Below are 12,312 nucleotides of genomic sequence, written 5' to 3'. Positions count from 1 at the left end.
CTGTCTGCCCTTGACCAGCACAAAAACATTCTGTGGCGTGCTGCATTAGTATCGAATAGCCCCCGTGATATGCACCTTTTCGGGGAAGTTAGGAACCAATATACACAGGCAGTTAGTAAAGCTAAGGCTAGATTTTTCAAACAGAAATTTGCATCCTGTAGTACAGACTCAAAAAAGTTCTGGGACACTGTAAAGTCCATGGAGAATAAGAGCACCTCCTCCCAGCTGCCCACTGCACTGAGGCTAGAAAACACTGTTACCACCGATAAGTCCACAATAATTGAGAATTTCAATAAGCATCTTTCTACGGCTGGCCATGCTTTCCACCTGGCTACCCCTACCCCGGTCAACAGCCCTGCGCTCCCAACAGAAACTCGCCCAAACCTCCCCCACTTCTCCTTCACCCAAATCCAGATAGCTGATGTTCTGAAAGAGCTGCAAAATCTGGACCCCTACACATCAACCGGGCTAGACAATCTGGACCCTCTCTTTCTAAAATTATCTGCCAAAATTATTGCAACCCCTATTATTAGCCTGTTCAACCTCTCTTTCGTATCGTCTGAGAATCCCATAGATTGGAAAGCTGCTGCGGTCATCAACCCTCTTCAAAGGGGGAGACACTCTAGACCCAAACTGCTACAGACCTATATCTATTCTATCCTGCCTTTCTAAGGTCTTCGAAAGCTAAGTTAACAAACAGATTACCGACCGTTTCGAATCTCACCGTACCTTCTCCGCTATATAGTCTGGTTTCAAAGCTGGTCATGGGTGCACCTCAGCCACACTCAAGGTCCTAAACAATATCATAACCGCCATCGATAAAAGACATTACTGTGCAGCTGTATTCATCGACCTGGCTAAGGCTTTCGACTCTGTCAAACACAACAGTCTTATTGGCAGACTCAACAGCCTTGGTTTCTTAAATGATTGCCTCGCTTGGTTCACCAACTACTTCTCCGATAGAGTTCAGTATGTCAAATCAGAGGGCCTGTTGTCCGGACCTCTGGCAGTCTCTATCGGGGTGCCACAGGGTTCAATTCTCGGGCCGACTCTCTTCTCTGTATACATCAATGATGTCGCTCTCGCTGCTGGTGAGTTTTTGATCCACCTCTACGCAGACAATACCATTCTGTATACCTCTGGCCCTTCGTTGGACACTGTGTTAACTAACCTCCAGATGAGCTTCAATGCCATACAACTCTCCTTCCGTAGCCTCCAACTGCTCTTAAATACAAGTAAAGCTAAATGCATGCTCTTCGTCCGATCGCTGCCCGCACCTGCCCGCCCGTCCAGCATCAATACTCTGGACGGTTCTGACTTAGAATATGTGGACAACTACAAATACCTAGGTGTCTGGTTAGACTGTAAACTCTCCTTCCAGACTCTTAAACATCTCCATTCCAAAATTAAATCTCGAATTGGCTTCATATTTCGCAACAAAGCATCCTTCACTCATGCTGCCAAACATATCCTCATAAAACTGACCATCCTACCAATCCTCGACTTTGGCGATGTCATTTACAAAATAGCCTCCAACATTCTACTAAACAAATTGTATGCAGTCTATCACAGTGTCATCTGTTTTGTCACCAAAGCCCCATATACTACCCACCACTGCGACCTGTACGCTCTCCTTGGCTGGCCCTCGCTTCATACTTGTCGCCAAACCCACTTGCTCCAGGTCATCCACAAGTCTCTGCTAGGTAAAGCCCCGCCTTATCTTAGCTCACTGGTCACCATAGCATCACCCACCCGTAGCTCCAGCAGGTATATCTCACTGGTCACCCCCAAAGCCAATTCTTCCTTTGGCCGCCTCTCCTTCCAGTTCTCTGCTGCCAATGACTGGAACGAACTGCAAAAATCTCTAAAGCTGGAGACTCTTACCTCCCTCACTAGCTTTAAGCACCAGTTGTCAGAGCAGCTCACAGATCACTGCACCTGTACATAGGCCATCTGTAGACAGCCCATCCAACTACCTCATCCCCATACTGTATTTATTTATTTATCTTGCTCCTTTGCACCCCAGTATCTCAACTTGCACATTCATCTTCTGCACATCCTACCATTCCAGTGTTTAATTGCTATATTGTAATTAATTTGCCACCATAGCCTATTTATTGCCTTACCTCTCTTATCCTACCTCATTTGCACATGCTGTATATAGATTATTTATACTGTATTATTGATTGTATTGTTTGTTTATTCCATGTGTAACTTTGCTTTATCGTGGCCAGGTGGCAGTTGCAAATGTGAACTTGTTCTCAACTTGCCTACCTGGTTAAATAAAGGTGAAAAAATAAATAAAATAAAAAGCAAGTTTTGGAAATAATAGGAAAATGACAGGCATATCGTAATTCCGTGGTTCACGTGTGCGTATTGAACCGTAGGCGGCGTACCGAACGGTTCGACAAAATACTGTGTACTGTTGCATCTCTAGTATGCAATGGGTACAAACGATAACCCCTTATTGAGAACACTGAGGTGAGCTGATGTCAGGGTCCTACTTGATGAGTTGAAGACGTTTAGCTCTTGTTGGACTGGGGTCCCATCCTGGGTCTCAATCGGTAGGTGTCGCGGGGTGGTAGTGGATTTCTTCTTCCCCTTCTTATGTGCTGGGGTGTTGGCCTCGACGGTGTCCCAGCCCTCTGTTGTAGAAAAAACGCTCACCGTTGGTAGAGGAGCCAGAGTTAGCTCTGTCTGTGGATAGTCGGTCTGACAGAGGAACTCGGCGTCTGTCATCGGCTTGTCTCTTCCGGGTTTTGTGGTTTCTTGTGCTCAGGATCTCACCAGAGGTATATTAATCCTTTGTTCTTTTCTTCCAAATCACGTTTATACTTCTTCATTTTCTTCTCCTTCAGTTCAGTCATAATCTTAGTCTGAAGTTCAGCGTTACTCTTAATGAGATCATCCAGTTTGATAGGGTCATTAAGCTCGTCTCGTAGAGCTTGCTGTGAATGTTCAACTAAGGTAATATCCTTTGTAAGTTGTTCAATGATCAGAGTCATCAGGTCCAATGAACAGTTATTAAGTATAGCACACCATTGTTCACAAAACTCTTCAGTGCGTTGGCCAAGTGAATTTATCTAGGGCAAAAATAAATGAAATATGGTGCAAATATAGCTATGGCTCTGGCAGCAAAGAGCAAAATGTATCAGCAAGCATTCAGCAACATACACAACTGGTTGCATAGTACCGGCAAAGATTTTTATAACTAACCCATATTTCCGTCAAGGAACAGCTACTATGTTCCAGTAGTGTGCAATAACTCAATTCGCCTTTGCACTCATGAACAACGCAATTTTTATAAAGGGTAAAGTCTACTAAACTTAGTCCACTGTGTTTGTAACATATTTTAGTTTGGGAACAGAAAACTGTCTTTAGATCAAATGTTTAATCTATGAGAACATTTGCAGAGTACTTACCATCTTCTCCAACTGCCCACCACTAGGCACCTCTTATCACCATATTTGGTGGTGAGTAGAAATCTTTGGTAATGTTGTCAATGTCACCGTCTTGAATCTATTCTGCAGTATACATTATTTCCAAACTAGAGATAATCATTTTTCTTCACTGTATGTTTATTGAGTGATATTTATTTAATACACAGGCTATGTATAAAACCTGGTTGATTTGTTGTTCAGCAGTGTCCTGGGAATGCCCCTACCATATAAGGAGCTGTTACAGAAGGCTGAGGCAGTGGCCAGACACCAGTCCCACATCAAAGTAATGGAGGACACTTGACTCAGGTTCGTCAAATTTGACCTGATTAATGGTCAAAATACTATCTGTCCTGGAATTCACCTAACCACCACTGATAACGTAATCTGTGCTCTGTGTACACAGTGCATTCAGAAAGTATTGAGACCCCTTCCCTTTTTACACATTTTGTTACGTTACAACCGTATTCCAAAACATCTCATCAATCTATACACAATACCCCATAATAGCAAAAAACTATTTTTGCAAATTTTTTTTTTTTTAAATGAAAAACATAAATACCTTACTTACATACAGCACCAGTCAAAAGTTTGGACAAACCTACTCATTCCAGGGTTTTTCTTTATTTGACTATTTTCTAGAATAATATTGAAGATATCAAAACTATGAAATAACACATATGGAATCATGTAGTAACTAAAAAAGTGTTACAGAAATTAAAATATATTTTATATTTGAGATTCTTCAAAGTAGCCACCCTTTGCCTTGATGACAGCTTTGCACAGTCACCTGGAATGCTTTTCCACCAGTCTTGAAGGAGTTCCCACATATGCTGAGCACTTGTTGGCTGCTTTTCCTGGAATGCATTTCAATTAACAGAATACGCCTTGTTAAAAGATATTTGTGGAATTTCTTTCCTTAATGCGTTTGCACCAATCAGTTGTGTTGTGACAAGGTAGGGGTGGTATACAGAAGATAGCCCTATTTGGGGCCACTCCTCGGTAAAAGGCACATGACTACCCGCTTGGAGTTTGCCAAAAGGCACCTAAAGGACTCTCAGACCATGTGAAACAAGATTCTCTAGTCTGATGAAACCAACATTGAACTCTTTGCCCTGAATGCCAAGCATCGATTGAGGGAAAGATGAACGGAGCAAATTACAGAGAGACCCTTGATGAAAACCTGCTCCAGAGTGCTCAGGACCTCAGATTGGGGCGAAGGTTCACCTTCCAACAGGACAAGGACCCTAAGCACACAGCCAAGACAACGCAGGAGTGGCTTCGGGACAAGTCTCTGAATGTCCTTGAGTGGCACAGCCAGAGCCCGGACTTGAACCCGATCAAACATCTCTGGAGAGACCTGAAAAAAGCTGGATCTGCAGAGCTGGATCTGGTTCACCAACTACTTCTCTGATAGAGTTCAGTGTGTCAAATCGGAGGGTCTGCTGTCCGGACCTCTGGCAGTCTCTATGGGGGTGCCACAGGGTTCAATTCTTGGACCGACTCTCTTCTCTGTATACATCAATGAGGTCGCTCTTGCTGCTGGTGAGTCTCTGACCCACCTCTACGCAGACGACACCATTCTGTATACTTCCGGCCCTTCTTTGGACACTGTGTTAACAACCCTCCAGGCAAGCTTCAATGCCATACAACTCTCCTTCCGTGGCCTCCAATTGCTCTTAAATACAAGTAAAACTAAATGCATGCTCTTCAACCGATCGCTACCTGCACCTACCCGCCTGTCCAACATCACTACTCTGGACGGCTCTGACTTAGAATACGTGGACAACTACAAATACTTAGGTGTCTGGTTAGACTGTAAACTCTCCTTCCAGACCCATATCAAACATCTCCAATCCAAAGTTAAATCTAGAATTGGCTTCCTATTTCGCAACAAAGCATCCTTCACTCATGCTGCCAAACATACCCTTGTAAAATTGACCATCCTACCAATCCTCGACTTTGGCGATGTCATTTACAAAATAGCCTCCAATACCCTACTCAACAAATTGGATGCAGTCTATCACAGTGCAATCCGTTTGTCACCAAAGCCCCATATACTACCCACCATTGCGACCTGTACGCTCTCGTTGGCTGGCCCTCACTTCATACTCGTCGCCAAACCCACTGGCTCCATGTCATCTACAAGACCCTGCTAGGTAAAGTCCCCCTTATCTCAGCTCGCTGGTCACCATAGCATCTCCCACCTGTAGCACACGCTCCAGCAGGTATATCTCTCTAGTCACCCCCAAAACCAATTCTTTCTTTGGCCGCCTCTCCTTCCAGTTCTCTGCTGCCAATGACTGGAACGAACTACAAAAATCTCTTAAATTGGAAACACTTATCTCCCTCACTAGCTTTAAGCACCAACTGTCAGAGCATCTTACAGATTACTGCACCTGTACATAGCCCACCTATAATTTAGCCCAAACAACTACCTCTTTCCCAACTGTATTTAATTTATTTATTTATTTTGCTCCTTTGCACCCCATTATTTTTATTTCTACTTTGCACATTCTTCCATTGCAAAACTACCATTCCAGTGTTTTACTTGCTATATTGTATTTACTTTGCCACCATGGCCTTTTTTGCCTTTACCTCCCTTCTCACCTAATTTGCTCACATTGTATATAGACTTGTTTTTTTTACTGTATTATTGACTGTATGTTTGTTTTACTCCATGTGTAACTCAGTGTCGTTGTATGTGTCGAACTGCTTTGCTTTATCTTGGCCAGGTCGCAATTGTAAATGAGAACTTGTTCTCAACTTGCTTACCTGGTTAAATAAAGGTGAAATAAATAAATAAATAAAAATCTGACACACAAAGAGGTATGTTGAAATTGATATGTTATGTTGACGTTTGAACAGGTCAGATAAAAACCTACCTAATTATGATCTCCCCCATCAAATGACTGAGCATCTGTAGAAAAAGGCAAGAGTTGAGGTAGAGTTAATCAGTGACACATGGAATGAAAAGGATGCTTCTATTACTGGACATTTGCGCTGTACTGTATTATTAGTAATCACCTCATTGTGGATGTGTTGAGTGCCAGGTCTCTCTGCATCTCATGCATCACAAACACAATCACTGTTATATTACCAATGGCAGTTAGGGTTAGGTGATAACCGACCTACAAACATATACTATGTTGAAGTTTGAACAGGTCAGACTAAACCTACCTAATTCTGTTATTCTTCATTGACGACCATTGGTGAGAAGACAAAAGGTGAGGCTGGAGGGCAAGGTCTTTGCTAGAGCCCCATTGATGGGCATAGCAGCGTAGATCATCTCATGGCCCCTCAAAGATACTGGTCGGTCACACACATACAGAGCACATTATCAATGCTAGTTGTGATTAGCCTGGTGGAAACCAACTTGATCGCAGCGTTACTTTCTATTTCACTTCAGATATCATACAAAAGGAAGTGAATTAGAATGTGAACCCAGTGATCAGGCTGGTTCCACCAGGCTAGGTTATGCCCTGGACATTATATGCATCTAAAAAGTAGGAAATAAGCAACAAATAATGTCAGTTTACATAAATGATGTTTCACAATTGGGTTATGAAATGTATCAAAGTAATGAAGTGGGTTACCTTCTGTATTTGTGCAAGCCTGTGAAAGCTGTTGCCGCTGACAGGTGAAGGTTGCTGATACTTGCCAACATGTGGCTGACTGTTCCATTCATAGAAATGCTCAAAGCGAGGTCATGTCTACATGATGCTAATGAGGGCCCCCTTGCTGGTTTTCTCTATGCATGTTCGGCCTCAAACTGGATATCACTCAAACAACTGCAGCAGACAACCTTATGAAGTAGTGTTGACTGGGAGGGCTTGTGACAGGGTGGTATAATAGAGAGCCAAGTGGTCAATTGCATTTTGTTCTAAAAGAAAGTGAACAGCGAATTAACCCATTTTTGGAGGTCGCTAAACCATTGCAATCACATCGCTGGACATGTTATGATACCAACCTTTGCTCCTTTATGGTAGGTCCCAGAATCCATTCTGTGGACTTTGTCTAACAGAAAATCAACGATTGTCACCATCCCTTAATTATAAATATAGCTCGAGAAATAACGTAATCTGATTTGGAAGATAATTATATGCGTTACAGATGTAGACTGAATGGCTCAAGGTTGGGTTAGATTCAAGCCGGTGACGCCATTACACTATGCAACCAACTGTGACATGTTTTGCTATGACCCATGGTTGGTTTGAGTTTGTTGCTGCTAGTTAGTACACCATTGAAGTCAGACATGAGTTAGCTAGTACCACCATAGCTGCATCCAATATTTATTTGTGTCCTAGACATGGTTTGCACCTTGGAGGCTAATGTGACTGTTTCGTCTAAATTACAGTACAGTCCCTTGTTAGAATCCAGGATGTATCACATCCGGCCGTGATTGGGAGTCCCATAGGGCGGTGCACAATTGGCCCAGTGTTGTCCAAGTTTGGCCGTCATTGTAAAGAACAATTTGTTCTTTAACCGACTTGCCTAGTTAAATACGTTTAAATAAAAATATAATAAACATAAGATGACATTGCTAAAGTAGGCAAAACATTTATAGGAAACAACATTGCCATATTATGTAATCAAATGTACTTTAGAGAGATGGCAATGTTGCCATTAGTTAGTGGCTAAGTTTGTCAAAAATAGCTAGCAATGCTAATGTTAGCTAGCAGGGTCAACCCCACCACTGGGGACCAACGAACTCCAACCACTTATTCTGCATGATAGAGTCCTTGGCGCTAGAGAACAAGGCTGACGTTTTACGTATTCCTAACCAATTGTGTTTTTTTGTTTGTTTCTTTGCGTTGTTTGAAACTTGTTTTTTTAAACTTATTTTGTACATAATGTTGCTGCTACCGTCTCTTATGACCGAAAATAACTTCAGGACATCAGGACTGCGATTACTCACCACGGACTGGAAGAATCCGTTTTTTCCTTTAACGAGCCCGGCGTGAATGATATACGGCTTCCCTGGGAACAGGTCCAGATCCCCGTCATTTGCGTGAAGAGAAGGCAGAGAAAAAGGGGCCAGGGGGCGGGCTGCCTTCTGAGAATTCGTAGGCGATCGAATAAACCCCGACTTCCTTCCATTCTGCTAGCAAACATGCAATCTTTGGAAAATAAATTAAATGACCTACGCAGAAGATTAAACTACCAACGGGACATTCAAAACTGTAATATCTTGTGCTTCACGGCGACATTATCAACATATCCATTATGGTTATACACTGTATCGGCAGGACAGAACAGTGGTGTCTGGTAGACAAGGGGCAGCGGACTATGTATTTTTGTAAATAACAGTTGGTGCACAATATCTAAGGACATCTCAAGGTTTTTCTCACCTGAGATAGAGTATCTCATGATAAGCTGTGGACCACAATATCTACATACAGAGTTTTCATCTATATTTTCCGTAGATGTCTACATACCACCACAGACTGATGCTGGCACTAAGACAGCACTCAATGAGCTGTATTCCGCCATAAGCAAACAGGAAAACGCTCATCCAGAGGCGGCGCCCTAGTAGCCTGGAACTTTAATGCAGGTAAACTCAAATCCGTCTTACCACATTTCTATCAGCATGTTAAATGTGCAACTAGAGGGAAAATAACTCTGAACCACCTTTACTCCACACACAGAGACGCATACAAAGCTCTCCCTCACCCTCCATTTGGCAAATATGACCATAATTTTATCCTCCTGATTCCTGCTTACGAGCCAAAATGAAAGCAGGAGTACCAGTGACTCAATCAATAAAAAAGTGGTCAGATGAAGCAGATGCCAAGCTACAGGACTATTTTGCTAGCACAGACTGGAATATGTTCCGGGATTCCTCCGATGGCATTGAGGAGTACACCACATCAGTCATTGGCTTCATCAATAAGTGCATCGATGACGTTGTCCCCACAGTGACCGTACGTACATACCCCATCCAGAAGCCAGGAATTCTGGTTGAATGCTGCCGCTTTCAAAGAGCGGGACTTATAAGAGCGGGACCCAGAAGCTTATAAGAAATCCTGCTATGCCCTCCGACAAACCATCAAACAGGCAAAGCATCAATACAGGACTAAGATCGAATCGTGCTACACCAGCTCTGACGCTCGTCGGATGTGGCAGGGTTGCAAACCATTACAGACTGCAAAGGGAAGCACAGTCGAGAGCTGCCCAGTGACACGAGTCTACCAGACGAGCTAAGCTACTTCTATGCTGGCTTCGTGGCAAATAACACTGAAACATGCATGAGAGCACCAGCTGTTGTGGAAGACTGTGACCACCCTCTCCGCAGCCGATGTGAGTTAGACCTTTAAACAGGTCAACATTCACAAGGCTGCAGGGCCAGACGGATTACCAGGACGTGTTATGCGAGCATGCGGTGACCAACTGGCAAGTGTCTTCACTGACATTTTCAACCTCTCCCTGTCCGAGTCTGTAATACCAACATGTTTTAAGCAGACCACCATAGTCCCTGTGCCCAAGAACACTAAGGTAACCTGCCTAATTGACTACCGACCCGTAGCACTCACGCCTGTAGCCATGAAATGCTTTGAAAGGCTGGTCATGGCTCACATCAACACCATTATCCCAGAAATTCTAGACTCACTCCAATTTGCATACCACCCCAACAGATCCACAGATGATGCAATCTCTATTGCACTCCACACTGCCCTTTCCCACCTGGACAAAAGGAACACCTATGTGAAAATGCTATTCCTTGACTACAGCTCAGCGTTCAACAACATCGTGCCCTCAAAGCTCATCAATAAGCTGAGGACCCTGGGACTAAACCCCTCCCTCTGCAACTAGATCCTGGAGTTCCTGACGGGCCACCCCCAGGTGGTAAGGGTAGGTAACAGCACATCCGCCACACTGATCCTCAACACAGGGGGCCCCTCGGGGGTGCGTGCTCAGTCCCCTCCTGTATTCCCTGTTCACTCATGACTGCACGGCCAGGCACGACTCCAACACCATAATGAAGTTTGTCGATGACACAACAGTGATCACCGACAATGATGAGGTAGCCTATAGGGAGGAGGTCAGAGACCTGGCCGTGTGGTGCCAGGACAACAACCTCTCCCTCAACGTCATGAAGATAAAGGAGATGATTGTGGACTACAGGAAAAAAAGGACCAAGCATGCCCCCATTCTCATCGACAGGGCTGTAGTGGAGCAGGTTGAGAGCTTCAAGTTCCTTGGTGTCCACATCTCCGTCAAACTAACATGGTCCAAGCACACAAAGACAGTCGTGAAGAGGGCACAACCAAATCTATTCCCCCTCAGAAGACTGAAAGATCTGGCATGGGTCCTCAGATCCTCAAAAGGTTCTACAGCTGCAGCATCGAGAGCATTGGTTGCATCACTGCCTGGTATGGCAACTGCTCGGCCTCCGACCACAAGGCGTTACAGAGGGTAGTGCATACGGCCCAGTACATCACTGGGGCCAAGCTTCCTACCATCCAGGACCTCTACACGGTTTCAGAGGAAGGCCCTAAAAATTGTCATAGACTGTTCTCTCTGCTACTGCACAGCAAGCGGTACCGGAGCGCCAAGTCTAGGTCCAAGAGGCTTCTAAACTGCTTCTACCCCCAAGCCATAAGACTCCTGAACATCTACCCCCAAGCATTACCCCCTCCCACCGGTATCCCTCTGTGTAGTCTCGCTATTGTTGTTTTACTGCAACTCTGTAATTACTTGTAACTTTTATTCCTTACTTGTATTTTTTTTATTGCATTGTTGGTTATGAGCTCGTAAGTAAGTATTGCACTGTAAGGTTGTATGTGGGGCATGTCACTAATAAAATTTGATTTGATTTAGAAGGGCATGCAACCCATAGTTGGTCAATTCGTATAGGGCTTTTCAGTCTCAAAACTGTGGGCGATGAAACAACGGAGCCCCATTCAATGTAGGGAAGCAAAGTGGGCGGAGGGGCAATTATCATGTGAAGCTTGGCAAAAAGCAGCATGACTTGTTGACATAATTGTAATCCAAACCTAACCTTAATTTTCTTGTTGTGACACACTGAGCTTCCAAACTCCGATTTAGACAAAACTGACTGACCCAAATTATTATACTTACACTTTGAGGTTTAATCATGTTATGATGTTTTAAGCTGGTAGTATTTGCCATTCTGCTTTGCTGTGAAATGTACTGCCATGGGGTTCTCCTCCCTCTGCAGCAAGTTGCCACATTGAAACAAAAAATGATACCTTTGTAAAAGAAACTAGAACCCTACAGAGATTTGAGCCCAGTAAGAAATGTTAGTATTTTTAAAATTTTCATTTACATTTTTCTAAATTTGTGGTATGCTTTTCTAAATATCGTATTTCCCCATTAGAATCCATCTCTTGTGGAAGTAAAAATTGAAGCGGCAAAGCGAGAATTTGGGAGTTTTGCCAACATGAACTTTGTGATAATACTGTACATTGTGACACTTATATTTTAAGTTAACTGTTTTCTCCTTGTCTAAGGCTGCAATCGATGCTCAACTGGAGATGAAGGCGGACTTCATGAATTTCTCCATGTCTAAAGGGCTGCCTTTAAAATGACACATTTTGGGGATGGTAAGTGTTGAAAGTATTTTTAAAGATAATAAATGTTTATGGAAATCATAAAGGTTTTTCATTAACTTGTCATGGGCTGTTTAGGCTATATTCTTTCCAGAATGTGTCTAATGGGTATCTTTAGCTGTCTTACAAAATCATAGGTAGGAAAGTAAAGATGAGCCCCAAATTGTTTCCTATGAAAACAATGCAACGGTAAACATGTCGTCCCCCACAAATGATGCAGCTGATTGGTGGTGCTTCCTATCATTCAGAAGTTATGTAGCATGCTAGGGTGACAATGCCTGACATGGACGTTTCCCAGGTCC

This window comes from Oncorhynchus nerka, linkage group LG19, assembly GCF_034236695.1.
Source record: "Oncorhynchus nerka isolate Pitt River linkage group LG19, Oner_Uvic_2.0, whole genome shotgun sequence".
Lineage (NCBI taxonomy): Eukaryota > Metazoa > Chordata > Actinopteri > Salmoniformes > Salmonidae > Oncorhynchus > Oncorhynchus nerka.
The sequence above is the reverse complement of the archived record's forward strand: the minus strand, read 5'-3'. Positions refer to the sequence as shown.